We start from the raw sequence: 17,016 nt of genomic DNA on the forward strand, positions 1-17,016 counted from the left end.
TTTACGAGCCATCGATCTCCTGAAATGGACGCAGTATGTTAATGTATATCTGGCGTTATGTATCCCTCACGTGGCATAGACACTTCCCATTCCACCATCCATGGCCGGCCACACGTTAGTGGCATTGACGTCATATATTTGCCACCATTTGCTGCTCAAGATAAGGTACGAGACCCTCACTCTCCCACATCGCAGGGGCGGTTTAGGCTTTATCATGTCCCTGACAGAAGTATAGCCAATTTCGTCAGCACTGAAATGGTGCTGTGGTGTCGTTGTCCCACATGTGTTACCAGCCTGTTGCTGGATGCCCCTACATATGCTCTCTCTTAGCTCCTACCCAGCATTTGGACATCCCGTCACCCTTTTGGGATTCTGCCAGTGCACTTGATTTCCACGAAGGAGATCTATTGCTACCTTCAGCAGAATGGGTCACTGAATGTGTTTGAGGGCAGCAACTGGTGTGTCATCAGGTGATCGATGTGTGCTCCTTATCTTGTCACTGACGTCCTGTCTGCGTGGTACCTTACAGTCAATGGGAAGAAAGTATGCTGATCACGCCTTCACGTTATTCACATTGCAGACACCCTGTTATGTGTTACCTGTGATGTACTGGACACAGACGAGCATCGCCTGGTGTGCGAATTGGCGATAGGCGTCTGGTACTTGCTATGACAGATGCTGGGCTTCATCACCCATACGACTCCTCATCAGATATTTCCTCCCCTACTCCTCTTTCCACACTTGGGATATTTCCCACAAACGAAGACGAACTCCGTGAAGTGGACACGAGATTCACTATTTGATTGCTGATGGCGAGTAAAACATCCTTGACTTTTGGCACTTCCTTAATGAACGACATTGTATAGCTACCCGCAATTCCAAATACAGAAAATTTTTCTCTAATTTTCTTTATAATGTCTTTCTTAACACACCCCGGAGATGGGGCGTTACTGCAGTGAGGAGTTGATCCACGCATTTTACACTCTTCGTACGAGTTATTCCTGGCCATTGGACCGTCCTTCTGCGTCGAATACCACCGAGTGTGACGAATTGCAGCTCCCTCCTGCTCGCGATGTTGGTTTCCTACTACACTCTGTGGTGTTAAAGAAATTAAATAAAAGAAGAGTAACCTCGTCCCATTGATATCCTTTATTTATTTATTTAACCTGGCAAGATTAGGGCCATCAGGCCCTCTCTTACATCTAACCAGGCAAAAATGAGATAGAGCCAACAGCACCTTTTTTTCTTTTTTTTTTTTTGTAACGTATAACCCGGTGTTCCCAGGCGGTCACCAATCCAAGTACTAACCGGGCCCGATGTTGCTTAAGTTCGGTGATCGGACGAGAACCGGTGTATTCAACATGGTATACCTCTACTACACGTTTCCTACTTTCCTTTTGTTTCCTGGGGGAGGGGACAGGACATGGTGGCCAGATGTCGGATTTCAACGTATGCCCACTTTGTCCCCAACCCTCCTTTTGGCTGCCATGACGGTTGCATTGAAAACAAAAAAAGAAATCTGTAGCCGAGCGTCGCTGGCACGGTGGCTCAGTGTGTTCGGCCAAACGGTTGGCTGCCATCTGTAATTAAATAAACTGAGTAAAGAAATGAATCAACGATGAACCTGAACGGATGTTACGTGACGTCCGCCCAACCAAATGCAACGAACAATAATGAAAAAAAGTGTTAAACGATTAGTTTCAGGAACATAATGTCCATGGTTCGAACGTCCCTGCCTTATTTTATTTATATTATGCCTCATTTCATTTATATTATTTTTCCTGCATGTGTGGGAAGTATAATGTGGAACTACGGCGCACTATACGAATCAGGGCTACACTGATAATCTAAACGTGGGAAACAATACTTATTGCAATATACAGCATCTGCTATGAACGCCGAATATTTGGATGTGCATACTTTTTTCAATGTGTCTATTGGAAAATTAACTTCGGTTACATTCGTAAGCGGTTTTTCGGTCGTCATACAGTTTCGCGGTGTACCACGCATGTCTGTTGTTAGAATTATGTGCGAATGATCCTTAGTGCTCGCGCTCATGAAAGTAAGCGCTTACTCGCTTGGCTGCGGAATCCTTGTTACTTTCTAGCGACCATAAGAAGTGCTTAAGCATGCGTAAAATGTTCAGACTCGATTTTCTCGAAAATGATTGAGAGTTTAAATGGCTCTGAGCACTATGGGACTTAACATCTGAGGTCATCAGTCCCCTAGAACTTAGAACTACTTAAACCTAACTAACCTAAGAACAGCACACACATCCACGCCCGAGGCAGAATTCGAACCTGCTACCGTAGCGGTCGTGCTGTTCCAGACTGAAGCGCCTAGAACCGCTCGGCCGCACAAGCCGGCGATTGAGAGTTGCGTCTTGCAATTTACATAAGTCGAAGTCCAAATCATGCCCTACACAAGCTGTCAATATGATTCATATCGATGAGTGGAAGTTCATACGGTCCCCTTGTTAGTACGAAAGTTGAGTGCACGCCCAATGCTGTTGTAAAATAGTATTGACAGGGCGAAATAACCGGTTCTCAGGATCAGATGGCCTCTAACGAAAATGTTTCTTGAGACTATGGAGGGTGTAAAGCGAAATTATGTGTTACAGTAAACACAGTTACGAAAGTGCACCACTAGAAAAAGATTGATGTCAAAAAAATGTTTGATGCTATAGTCTACACTTCAGATGAAAAACATACAAATTTCGTCCAGTGTGTAGCTTATCGCTCATTTCTATAACTTTTTCGAAGGTCGGTGTAAATTTATTTCAGTAATTAATTAGCAGTTACAAAGTACACTTCATACACGTGTCCTGTTTTCTTCTACTTTCGTCACAGACTCGATTACATGTTGAAAGTTTGTGTACGTCACCATGACTGTTAGACTTCCTCTGAATAAGAGATTAGAATTAAAATAAATTTACAGTAGTGTTCAAAAAAGTTTTATAAATTTTATACATATACTCACACATACTATCTACTCTGCGCAACACAATTTAAGGGTCACTTTTGCGGAACTCCGTGACTGTCTCCCAGTGCGACGCGTAAGTTTACATTTGGCTCAGAGGTACCTACAACGTTCCTCTGTAATGGTTCAAAAGCTTACGCCCTACTACGTCACCGTTGGGCTCGGCGACGCTTTTATAGCAAGGTATCGACACAAACGAAAAATTGCCAAAGCTCAGAAGTTGATGTGAGGTGTAAGGTGGGTTAATGATGTCACACTGGCACCAAATTTCACCACAATTCTGCCCCGTCCCACCGCGGACGTCATACCCTCTCTTACCCACATGTCACCCCTTCTCTTAGCGCATCTGCGAAGAAGGTCTGAACAGCGAAACCCTCCACTGAAATCATGCAGTTTTCTCACCCATGGCTGACTAAATTTTTTCAAACACACCGCCGCTTAAATTCTATACGAAAAGACGTCAGAGGGTGGCATAAAGGGTTCAATGAAAGCATCCCCTCCCTTGGAGCATTGAAACTCATACATTTCGCTGTCGAAAACGACAGTTCGTATTGCAATGATCAGCAGAACGACGGTCTTGACAATTTTTGACACTCCCCGGACGATTTCTCTCTTTCCTAAGGACATCGTGGCCCTGCAACCCCGTTGAGAGTGATTGCAGCCCTTTGGATGGTAGTGTAACTGCAATTTTTGTTCCAGTGTACAGGACGGAACGAACAGAGACCGTTCAAAGCCATTCGACGAAATCTGATCATGATACGAAGCTGCAAAGGGTGTGTATACTTTTTCAGCCCTCCTACTTCGCAGCATCCTCTGGCGTGAACGCGGGGGATGGGACACTGACATATGCGTGAATAAAAGGGGGAAGCGTGCCTCTAAGCAGGCCCAGTTCAAGAAACACTCGCCCACCTTTATTGGGCACTTTAAAAGTATTCCTACCGGCCGCTGCGGCCGAGCGGTTCTAGGGGCTTCAGCCCGGAACCGCGCTGCTGCTATGGTCGCAGGATCGAATCCTGCATCGGGCATGGATGCGTGTGATGTCCTTAGGTTAGTTAGGTTTAAGTAGTTCTAAGTCTAGGGGACTGGTGACCTCAGATGTTACGTCCCTTAGTGCTTGGAGCCATTTTTTGAAAAGTGTCCCTGCACAGAACAGCTATTCACTGATTCCTTGATGCCGGAGTGATATGCAACCATTTCGACACACCTCAACTGAGTGGCCCTACTTCGCTGAACTTCACTGAGATGACAAGTCATGAGATATTTAGATATGCTCAAGTACTGTGGTATGAATGGGACAGCGCTCAAATGGTTTAAATCATACCTAACTGGAAGAGTGCAGAAAGTTGAAATAAGCAGTTCACATAATATCCAAAAAACTGGTGATTTCTCAAACTGGGGAACAATCAGGAATGGGGTGCCGCAAGGTTCAGTCTTGGGTCCTCTGCTGTTCTTAATGTATATTAATGACTTGCCATTCCATATTCACGAAGATGCAAAGCTGGTACTTTTGCCGATGATACAAGTATAGCTATCACACCCAACAGACAAGAATTACCTGATGAAATTGTAAACGATATGTTTCAGAAAATCATTAAGTGGTTCTCTGCAAGTGGGCTCTCATTAAACTTTGACAAAACATAGTATATACAGTTCCACACAGTAAATGGAATGACACCATTAATAAATATAGACTTCGATCAGAAAGTAAGTACCGTTTTGAAATTTAAAAAAAGACGTGCTAAGATAGCTCAATAATTTTATTTGTAGATGAAAGCCTGTACCTAATCTACGCACTGACGCCATTAAAGTCTGATTTTTCCTTGTTTACGTTGTGTACTGAGTGTTTAAGATGCCTCCGATAATCGTAGAGTCCCGCCGAATGTGAAATACGGGCTGTTATAAGATTTCTTAGTGCTAAAGGCCTAAAAGTTATCGATGTTCATCGTGAGATCTGTGGAGTTTACGGAGAAAACATAATGAGTGATGGAATGGTAAGAAAGTGGGTGAGAGCATTTAAAGATGGCCGCACAAATGTGCATAATGAACAACCGAGTGGGCGTCCTTCGGTCATTAATGAAAGTTTGGTGCAGGAAGTGGACAATAAGGTGGGAGAAAAGAGACGCTTTACGATTTCCTCCTTGAGGGATGACTTTCTTAATGTTTCTCGTAGTGTTTTGTATGGCATTGTGACCGAGCACTTGAATTACCGAAAATTGTGCGCACGTTGGGTACCGAAAATGTTGAAGGATGTGCACAAAACCAAACGTTTAGAAAGTGCATTGACTTTCCTTGAGCGGTACCACAACGACGGTGATGATTTCTTAAACCATATTGTTACGGGCGATGAAACATGGGTGGCCTACGTCACACCAGAATCAAAGCAATAGTCCATGGAAGTTGGGCAAGGGCATCGTTTTGCTGCAAGACAATGCCCGTCCGCATGTGGTGAATCAGACCAAAGATCTCATCACATCTTCTCGATGGGAAACTCTAGATCATCTTCCGTACAGCCCCGATCTTGCACCCAGTGACTACCAATTGTTCATGCACTGACCTGGGCGGTCAGCGTCTTCAAGACGATGACGAAGTCAAAACAGCGGTGATGCAGTGGTTAACAAGTCAGGCGGCAGACTTCTATGAGGAGGGTATTCAAAAACTGGTACAACGTTATGACAAGTGCCTCAATATTGACGGAAATTATGTAGAAAAGTAGATTAAGGTACAGGCTTTTATGTAAAAACAAAATTATTAAGATATTGTTAGCACGTCTTTTTTTTAAATTTCAAAACGGTACTTACTTAAAAAACACCCCTCGTAAATCTTCTGCAGATATATACCATTGGAAAACAATCGCTTTATGTGTTATGAATTCTCACATATGACCCTCAGTTTGTGAGTCCATCTCCAGATGCTGACGGAAGCAACATTTCTGATTAGTCATGCTCAAGCGCCTTGTACCTGCGTACATAAAACAACTTCTTTTCCTTTATACCTGCGAAGAGTTTACTTTTAGACTGTCCTCTTTTGAGGAGTGCTATCAACTCCAGTTTGGGTATAATGTGCTGTCGATGTATGCTGTCTCAAATTTGTCATCATTCTGACAGGATGGTCAAAAGGATCATGTCTTTCGACCTCCACTGTTTCCACGATTTGGAGAGACTCAATTCATACAACTGACTGTTATTTTTATTCCATAAAAATAATAGAAATTACCTCAAAAACAAAAGTTGCGCGAATCCCAATTTCCCATCATCGACAAGGCCTGTCCGTCACAATGAATAATTACCGTTGTGAGTGATTCCTGAGAACGTGACAGTTGAGATGAATACAGAGACAGAAAATACCGTTTTGTATGGAAAAGTGGCGTAGTGAATTAGTGACTGTAAAGATGAGTTAATACTACCGACTGTGCTATGAAGCGCAGAAAGACAGACCCGTTTATATGGCAGATGTTTAGGCCGCAGATCGGAAACAGTAATGGCAAACGTAAAATGTTATCAGTAAATGCTGAAGACATTTTTTTTTTTAAAAAGTTGATGCATATGCACACAAATGTAGAGAAACACCAGTAGTAAAACGTATGTTCTTAGCACAAGTCTATGTAGAAGGGAAACAGTTTCATCTTTACTTTAGAATGAACTACAATTAGTGTACTGAAGTTTCAACCAAATTGAAAACGTGATGCAAGTCATCGTGAATTGATAGTGTCTAGAAATTCAGTGGCCGTTCATTACCTTACATTACTTTAAATTTTTGTTCGTCGGAAACTGAATCTTGTGAAAACAACTCTAATAAAAGAAACGAACAGCACTACATGTTCTCATCTTTTAATATTTTTCCCTTTTAGATAAGATAGTGTGCATCTACTTTACTAAACTCGTCTACGCATACTCTGGTGTTAATGTTACTACCAGTAATAATTACGAGTATTAGGTGCCGATTGGTAACAAAGCTTTCACACTGCAGATAACAAGAATGAATACCCGTCATATCTATACATATAAACAGCAATGTCCTGACCAATCGACTCATCATCGCCCAGCCCAAGCCGCTAAGGACAGAAACTTAAAATTTGGGGAGGGTGTTGATCTTATACTGTAGGCGTTATTTAAGAAGGGAATTTTCTAAATTCCATTCCAAAGGGAGTGAAATAGGGGATGATATATTTTTTTAAAAATACGTCGCTACTACGGCTATTTTGAAGATAGATCTACGAAAACTGGTATTCGGTTTCTCGGTCAGAAATAAAGAAATACGTATTTCACCATGTTTGAAAATTAAAACCCTATGAGGTGAAATAGTGGGCGAAAATTATTTGAAAATACACTGATGGGCCGAAGAAACTGGTACATCTGCTTAAGTGCCGCAACACGGCTTGGCATGGGCTTGACTAATGTCTGAAATACCGTATTGCTGGAGGGAACTGACACCATAAATCCTGCAGGGCTGTCCATAAATCCGTAAGAATACGAGCGGGTATAGATCTCTTCTGGACAGCACGTTGTAAGGCATCCTAGATATGCTCAATAATGTTCATGTCCGGGAAGTTTGATGACCAGCGGAAGTGTTTAAACTCAGAAGAGTGTTTCTGGAGCCACTATGTAGAAATTCTGGACTTGCGAGGAGTCGCATTGTCTTGCTGGAATTGCCCAGGTCCGTCGGAGTGCACGATGGACATGAATGGTTGCAGTTGACTAGACATGATGCTTACGCAAGTGTCACCTGTCAGAATCGTATCTAGACGTATCAGGGGTCCCATATCACTGCAACTGCACACGCCCCACACCATTACAGAGCCTCCACCAGCTTGAACAGTCCCCTGATGATATGTAGGATTCATGAGGTTGACTCCATACCCGTACACGTCCATCCGCTCGATACAAGTGTGAAACAAGACTCGTCCGACCAGGCAACATCTTTCCAGTCATCAACAGTCCAATGTCGGTGTTGGCGGACCCAGGCGAGGCGTAAGCCTTTGTGTCGTGCAGTCATCAAGAATACTCGAATGGGCCTTCGGTTCCGAAAGCCCATATCGATTATATTTCGTTTAATGGTTCAGACTCTGACACTTGTTGATGGTCCAGCATTGAAATCTGCAGCAATTTGCGCAAGGGTTGCACTTCTGTCATGTTGAACTATTCTCTTCAGTTGTCTTTGGTCCCGTTCTTGCAGAATCTTTTCCCGACCGCAGCGATGTCCGAGATTTGATGTTTTCCCGGATTCCTGATATTCACGGTACACTCGTGAAACGGTCGTACGGGAAAATCACCGCTTCATCGCTACTTCAGAGATGCTGTGTCCAAACGTTCAAACTCACTTAAATTTTGATAACCTGCCATAGTAGCAGCACTAACCGATCTAACAACTGCGCTGACGCTTGTATTGTGTAGGCGTTGGCAACCGCAGCGCCGTATTTTGCCTGTTTACATATCTCTGCATCTGAATATGAATGCATATACCAGTTTCTTTGGCGCTTCAGTGTATATCATTACTGAAGGACTTCTGAAGTACTTTTAAGGCTACGTCTACGGAAATTGGTGTTTGGCTTCTCAGTTGCAATAAAAAAATCACGTTTCAGTGTTTTTGGAATTTAACCCTTAAGGGGGCGAAATAGGGGATGGAATGCTTCATGAAATATTTATTATGTAACCATTTTTAAAGCTAAACCTATGAAAATTTGAATTTGGCTTCTCAGTTGGAAGCACAAAAACATGTTTCACTGTTTTTAGAAACTCAACCCCAAATGGAATGAAATCGGGGCCGAAAATTTTTATGGAAATATTTCATTATAGAAGCATTTTTAAGTTAAATTTGAGAAAATTTGTATTTGACTTCTCTGTTGGAAAGGAAAACACTATGTGTTTCACTGTTTTTGTAAATTCAACCCCTAGGGGAGGAAATGGGACCAGACTGATTCATCAGCTCATCACCGCCCAGTCCAAACTGCTAAGGATAGAAACTTGAAAATTGGAGAGGAACTCGATCTTATACTGTAGGTATCGTTTAAGAAGGGATTATTCGAAATTCCACTCCTGATGGGATGAAATAGGGCATTAAAAGCTTTTTGAAAATATGTCACTTCTAAGACAATTTTGAAGTTAGAACTACGAAAATCAGTATTTGGTTTCTCAGTCAGAAATAAAAAATACGTGAGTTAGCGTTTTTGGAAATTCAACCACTAAGGGAGTAAAGTAGCGGGTGAAAGTTTTTTTGAAACTAAATCTTTAATAAAGAACTACTAGAGCATTTTCAAAGATACATCTATGAAAGTCGGTATTTGACTTCTTGGTAAGAAATTAAAAAATATGAGGTTTTTTTTTGGAAATAGGGTCTGAAAAGTTTTATGAAATTATTTAATTATAGAAGCATTTTTATGTTAAATCTTTGAAAATTTGTATTTGGCTTCTCTGTTAGAAATTAAAAAGCATATATGTTGCACTGTGTTTGGAAATTAAGCTCATAAAGTGGTGAAATAGAGGTTGAAAATTCTTTAAAAAAATATTTCTTTGTATTAAAATCTTTTTAAATCTAAATCTATGACAATTCTGGTTTCACTTGTCGGTTAAATATAAAGAAATATGTGTTAGGTATGAAAGTTTCTCTTGTAACATCACTATAAGAACGCAAAAGGCATGATTAACAAAGGCCTTGGACTACAGCTACCGGAATCGCTATTTGATCAGAAGTACATTCGGGAAAGACCATGGCCTTAATTAGCATGAAAAGTTTAGAAGGTGTTGCAATTTGTGAACAATATAGAAATGTTATTAAAGAAGAACAAAAACACAATCTGTGCAGACCATACAGTCAACATGAGCGAAGCAGCAAGCGCTAAGCTAGTAGTACATATACCATGGCTTTTTCACAATCTGTGTCAGCAGCCTCGAGCGCAATGTGGCATGGCATACCTCCACTATTAAAAACCTGTGTATTTAAGACTGGAAACATGTAAGAGTCTGATTTGAGCTTCGAAAGTAACTTCGATATGTTAGCCACATTTTGTATGCGGCAATTTACGACTTGAAGTAAGACAGGCGTAAAGCAGCCATTAAATACATTTTAAATGAAGACAAATGTTCAAATGTGTGTGAAATCTTATGGGACTTAACTGCTAAGGTCTTCAGTCCCTAAGCTTACGCACTACTTAACCTAAGTTAACCTAAGCACCAACACACACATCCATGCCCGAGGGAGGACTCGAACCTCCGTTGGGTCCAGCCGCACAGTCCATGACAGCAGCGCCTAAGACTGCTCGGAAATGCAGACAAAAAAATGTTCAAATGCGTGTGAAATCTTATAGGACTTAACTGCTAAGGTGATCAGTCACTAGATTACACACTACTTAACCTAAATTATCCTAAGGACAAACACACACACCCATACCCGAGGGAGGACTCGAACCTCCGCCGGGACCAGCCGCACAGCCCATGACTGCAGCGCCTTAGTCCGCTTGGCTAATCCCGCGCGGCCAAATGCAGACACTACGAATGGCTTTTTTAAATTGAAACCTCATAACAATTACGGCTATTACTGAAAAGATTACGAGTCCATTGTAAAGTATCGATGTGAGTCTATTAGATTTGAAATTATAAACTTTTTTCCCCAAGGTCATTTTAAGAAAGATTTAGTTCCCATGTGTGCATCAAGAACACATACACAGTGCACTTGGAACGCTATGGTGTTACAGAAAATGCAGTCTTCAGTCATCGGGCGGCAGAAAATTCAGGTGCAATTGCAAACACAACGACGATTGTGGCTTACTTTCCGCCACGTAAGTGTGGCTATAACCATAAGATCCAAGTGACAAAAGCCACACCTTGTGCGGGTGTGTATGAAGACTTTAACTATCTTAAATACATCTTTATGCTTACTGATTCTCACAATATCTCGCTCCATGACCGCCGAACATAGCTGACACCCATTTCCACTCTCTCTTACGTTGATGACAGAAAGTTTGATGTTATAAAGCTACCTCCCTTACTTGAATTTTTATTTATACACCGAAATAAAAATTTTCAACGTTGAACGAACTATGCCTCTAGTTTAATCGACGTTTTTGTAATTTAGTAAGGGTGATACAATATACTAGCAGAAAAATACTATTTACCTTGCTACGGCTGTCTCGTTTTCTAGGGTGTCTTCTTTGTTTCCGTACAAGCTTTTCAAAATTATTGGTCCAAGGTGTTTTAATGACAAGTCGCTGAAATACTGTTGCTTTATATCGTCATCTGCGTTTATCTACAAGATCTTACAACACATTTTACGACTGTACTTGTTCATAACCAACGTTGTGTAATGGTTCTACACAAGACAAAGAACGTAATTCCTCGGGATTGTTTCGCATATAACCTCAATAGCCACTGAAACCACACTGGCATGTTTTATGCCTAGATTTTCTATATGTATTACGAACATAGCTTCCACATACTTCTACAACAGGAGTAGTCAATTTAGAATTATTTTGACTGTCTCAACTAAAATTGCTTTTCAGACATCAATTACATAATAATTTCCCGAAACAATTATTTATGTAAAGATATATGTGCCTAATAGTTAATAAGAAAGGTTGCAAATTTTGACAATCGGAAAAATAGCAGCTTCCTGTAATAGTAAGCAATCGACTTCATAGAGGATAATAAAATTGGTAAAATTGTAAATGAAAGCAGAAATTTTGATTGCATGAAAACTGAAGCATAATAATATTGTCTTTACTGTAAAGTAGGTCTTGGATCATTTAAGTTGACAATTGTGGTTACTAATTTTCATGGTTCAAAATCAATGTTTCGAAATGGATCGATATGAAAAATAAAATTATATTACGAGGAAAATAGTGTTTTGGTAATCAAATACATGCAAAAATATCTTCAGATGTAGCATATACAATTTAAGTATGAAAATTATTCCAAGTCTGGCAAAAGTTTGTATTGAATCGAACATTTCAGTTGACGTATGAAAATTCTGAGGAGGCAAGATCCATTACAACGTATAGTCTAAAATTAATGAAAAGCCTCTCCAGTCGTTTTTCATTAACTTAACAATAGTTGCAGAATCAGCCTCATCCATACATGGACAAACTAAGAAGTGTACTTTAAAGATCAAAGATGTATGTAACAGATGGAAATAATGTTCGAGGAACTATCGTTATCCAGTTGTAAACCCATTATTTCGTGTATGTGTAGGTTTCCCCAGACACTACATCAGACCTAACACTGTTGGATCTACCTCCGAACACATCTACATCTGCCTGTATCTACATATATACTCTGCAATCACCGTGAGGTACATGGCAGAGGGTATACCTCATTGTACCAGTTATTAGGGTTAATTCCTGTTCGAGTATTGAGCGCAGGAGGAATGATTGCTTCAATGATTATATGCGTTGTAATAGGTATGCGCTATATGCGCTGCCTGCAACAGGCAAGGCATAGGATAGTCTCTGACCAGAGAGCAGTATGTAGTTAGTTGTTGCTTGTCGCTAGTCGGCATTAGTCTTGGGTAGTCTGTAGTAGTCTGCAGTAGTCTGCGTGAGTCGGCAGTAGTCTGCGCGTGTCTGCGCTTGTGTGCAGTCTGCTCTGGTCGGGACTCTGGACGATGAGTATTATTGTAGAAGGTAAAGAAGCAGCCTTGCACATATCTAGTAATGTATGTTAACTGTCATCAATTTCTTTTAAAAAATGCTCCAATAATAATTTTTATAATATAAAGTAATTTAAAAAAAAAGCATTCATTTCTATTTAAAGAATATATCCAATGGATGATTATTCCTTTCACGAATCACAAAGCATAGGCCAGCATTGTACGGAACTGTGCCGAAAAATTTTTTTAGGTAAGAGCAGATATATTCGCAGTTTTTATTGAGGTAAGAATTTTTTTTTTTTTTTTTTTTTTTTTTTTTTTTTTTTTTTTTTTTGTATTCGGAGTACAGGGCCGTGGCGCAGCGCTGCTGTCGTCATAAAATTTACCAGGTTACTGAATTTTTTATTTTTTTGGTGTTTAGGAATTTTTCTGTTTCGAACTTAACATTAAATGAGAAAAGAATTTTGTGGGTACATTAAATGTGAATGCATTTCTGCACAGAGATTATGAATGGGAACCAATTTTGTTCTGAGGTTACAATATTTAAAAATTCATTTAATTATTATTTTTGTGCGGAGGTTACACTTGGTTCATGGTTCATTTTAATTAAAATTTTTGTGGGGAGGTTACACTTGGCGACATCCGGCCAGGATCGTATTTCTTTGTGAGTCTTCTGAGTAGTAGTCATACATCTGCTCTTATTTACTTAAATGTAGTTTGCATCTGGCGCAACGCATTTACTAATTTGTCACTCTTGCTTTCACAGATCATCGGCAATTTGTTGCTCTTTGTTGTAATTGTGATTGTTGCATTTTTGCATTGTCCTTGTTTCATTTGTGCTTAATTTTGATTTGTAAAAAATGCCGCGAAAAACTGTTAACAGTACATCGCGATGTGCAATGAGTGAAATAGCCGATTCGAATAATTTGACCGATAATATTTGCGACACTCAGTGTAATGATGACAATCCTCCATTTACAGACAATCAGTGCGTACCGACAACTAGTAATGATTTTGATCCTAATGATGAGCAAACAAATTCAATTGTGTCCTCTGTTAATTTAACGACAATTGATGACGCGGGACGTTCTGTTACAACGAACGCTGCCCAGTTTAACACACCCGATTTGCAAAATTTGAATTGTGAACAGATAAACTTTTCTAACGAAAATGAACAGTGTACTCAAAGTACGACAGATTTATTTGATTCCGACTTAGTGACCAACAGTGCACATTCGATTGGCAAATCTTTTCAAGAATTACAGAATGACCAAATGGTTACAGAAAACGTGACGCTTGCAGGTATGCCATCAAACAGCACAGAGAATAGGCTAGGTAATATTGGGTTGGATCAAATTATGGCACTATTGCTACAACAGAGTGAAAATTTCAAACAACTTAATGAAAATAATGAAAATCTCAAACAACAACTTAATGAAAAACTAGACAACAATTACAAACAGTCGAATGATAAGCAAGACAGCAATCACAAACAACTTAGTGAAAGTCTCAAACAACAAATTAATGAAATTAATGAAAAACAAGACAACCTTAATGATAAACTAGACAACAATTCTAGACAGCTTAGTGAACAGATTACAGCCGTTGCCGCGCAATGTCATGATAGTAAAGAACAACTACGTGAGTAAATTAAGGCTTGTGCTAGGAAAAGTAGTGAAGAAATTAGATCTGTTGTTCAAGAATTAAGGAACACGCAAACAGCTACAACAGAATCACTTAGAGACGAAATTAGTGCAGTCGCTAAACAATGCTCTGAAAACGCAACACAGTTACGTGACGAGTTTAAATTAATGTCAGCAGAACTTTCGCGCACACTGGATGCAAAAGTAGACGCGAAATTCGACCAACAGAACAGTCAAATTGACGAACGTTTTAATTACCACCTACAAAACAGTGAAACGCGTTACCGTAAATTTATACAGGAACAGAATAAAGTAAAGCGACAAGTGATGGAAACAGAGACAGGAAGATAAACGTAAATTGTTTACGAAAGCAAAAACATACGTAGATAACAATATTGCTACAGTATCAGACGAAATTAATACTATCAAACAGTTGAACACCGAATTGCGTGATGAAATTTCCGATCTTAAATCAAAAACAGATGCACACACAGTAGACTTTCAGACAGTGACCGACAGACTTGAACAATTAGAACTAATACAGGATTCCGATGTCATCAAAGCAGACGTTAAAAAATTGAACGAAACCACACGTAAAATACAAAAACAAATTAATGCTTGTGACACTAAAAACGATGATTAGGTAAAAATACTGACAGAAAAATATGATGAACTGGCCAGTCGTACTGATGTTATTGAAAGTAATAATGACAGCAAATCAGACGATACTTCACCGATTTCGTTTAATCAAACACCTGAATTCCAAAATTTACAGCAGACGATCAGTGAGATAGATTCGTCCAATAATACATTACGTAGAAAATTGTCAATTTTACAGCAAGAAGTGACAGAGATGAAAAATGTTTTAGTCAATAACACGTCACAGCATACGGCACATTCCGAACATTTGTCACACTCACACAGCCAGTATAACTTAGGTAATTTACAGAGAGTACGTGACTTAGATTCTGAACAATCACAGACAAATAGATTCTCATTCAATCCTGAACCTGTTCACACATTCAGAGACGATAACGTTGATTATAAGCAATTTTTATCCGTAAAAAATCTAAGGTATTTAATAATGACAGAACACAGATTCACGCTTTGGACAGGATACGACAATTTGCTTTTGTACTTTCACCGCCTTTACCTGTAATGCAGAAACTAGCATTGACTTGGATACAACAATTTGCTTTCGAATTTTCACCGGCATTGCCTGTAATGCAGAAGCTGAAATTTATTTGCAGCGCGTAATTAACCTCAGGGGATTCATTACGCTTTAATGAATATGTGCCGAAGCGTGCACAGGGCCCCGAGCCGTAGTAGTGCTATTTCATCTTTAGTTTTCTGCACTCCTGCCTTCTCTTCTACTATCCTTTATATGTATTAAAACAGCTCTTTAACTATCGATCTATCTAGGATTAAGAAAGAGTAAAGAAAACCTGATAAGACAAGTTTTACCGAAAGTGACAGTTCTCTTTAGACACTCCCGAAATGACAACTACCGCAGTAATTTTAATAATAGACAAAAATTTAATCATCAGTATCGTCAAATTTATCAGCAACAGGAACCACATTTTGGTAACAATAGAGGTTTTTCTCCGCAACAGCAACAAAACCAACCGGTTAGCATACCTAACCAACAATGTAATGTACAAGGTCAACCAAGCTTTAATGTATCGCCGCCTGCACGTATAGCATCAGCTCCAACAAATAGTAATGCACAGCAACAAGGAAACCACTACGTACAGAAAACACATTATTTCAGCTCCTATCGCAATGCACCTTATAGAAATGACTATCATGACAGACGTCAAAGTAATGAGCACAATTTTCAGCGTACGTTTAATAACAGTCGGTCTTATCAGCAGCAAAATCATCCGCAACAACATATTATCATGAATGAACCAGACAGTAGGTATCATCCCGAACGTAATACGTCAGGAAGAAATAACAGAACAGTACAAATAGTTGAAATGCCACAGTATCCTCCCGAAAATAATAGCACATCAGATAGAATTTGACTAGATACAGTACAGGTTGCATCTTCCAGTAACGTAAGCAATACTTCAGATACACAGAATCCTGTTCACGAAAATGTCATTTGAAGTATGTCTTGTTGAATGCACTTTTTTTGTCACATCCAGATCTTACTAGAAATTTTTCCATTGCTACCGACAGTTCTAACACCGCTTTAGGCGTACACATTTTTCAGGAAATTGAGGAAGATGGCACTACAGTAATTAAAACATAGCCTTTGCGAGTCGCATTCTGTCACCAGCTGAACGCAATTATCCTGTTACAGAACTTGAAACACTATGTGTTGTATGGGCATTTACGAGATTTCGGCATTTTCTTTATGGAAGACATACGACCGTTTACACAGATCATAGAGCTATACAGTTTTTACTTTCGGCTAAATTTACACACGACAGATTAAGCAAATGGAAACTTTATTTGCAGGAATTTAATTTTACAATTGTTCACATTCCCGGTACACAAAATATTGTAGCAGGCGCACTATCCCGTTCTCTCAGCAACAATCAGCAAGACATCACAACCAACTTCTGTAAAGCAAATTTCAGCGACGTGTACATTCAACAAGTTGCATTTGAGAATTTCATTTCGTCGTCATTACAAGACATAGCACAAGAGCAGAGTAAAGACAACGTATGGAAAGAAATTAAACACCTTTGGCAAGATAGGAATAATGTTACCATTAGAAACCATTACACTGTACGCAATAACATTCTGTTTCGCCGCTCTCACCTTGACAGCAACAATTGGTTATTATGCATTCCTGACGAACTTGTTA

General features: G+C 39.7%; 1 pseudogene; it reads right to left on the minus strand.

The window, feature by feature from the left end:
- Window positions 1–1,259: 1,259 nt before the first annotated feature.
- On the minus strand, window positions 1,260–1,374 carry LOC124803523 (annotated as a pseudogene).
- Window positions 1,375–17,016: the final 15,642 nt, after the last annotated feature.

The sequence above is a fragment of the Schistocerca piceifrons genome, chromosome 6 (genome assembly GCF_021461385.2).
Source record: "Schistocerca piceifrons isolate TAMUIC-IGC-003096 chromosome 6, iqSchPice1.1, whole genome shotgun sequence".
Classification (NCBI taxonomy): domain Eukaryota; kingdom Metazoa; phylum Arthropoda; class Insecta; order Orthoptera; family Acrididae; genus Schistocerca; species Schistocerca piceifrons.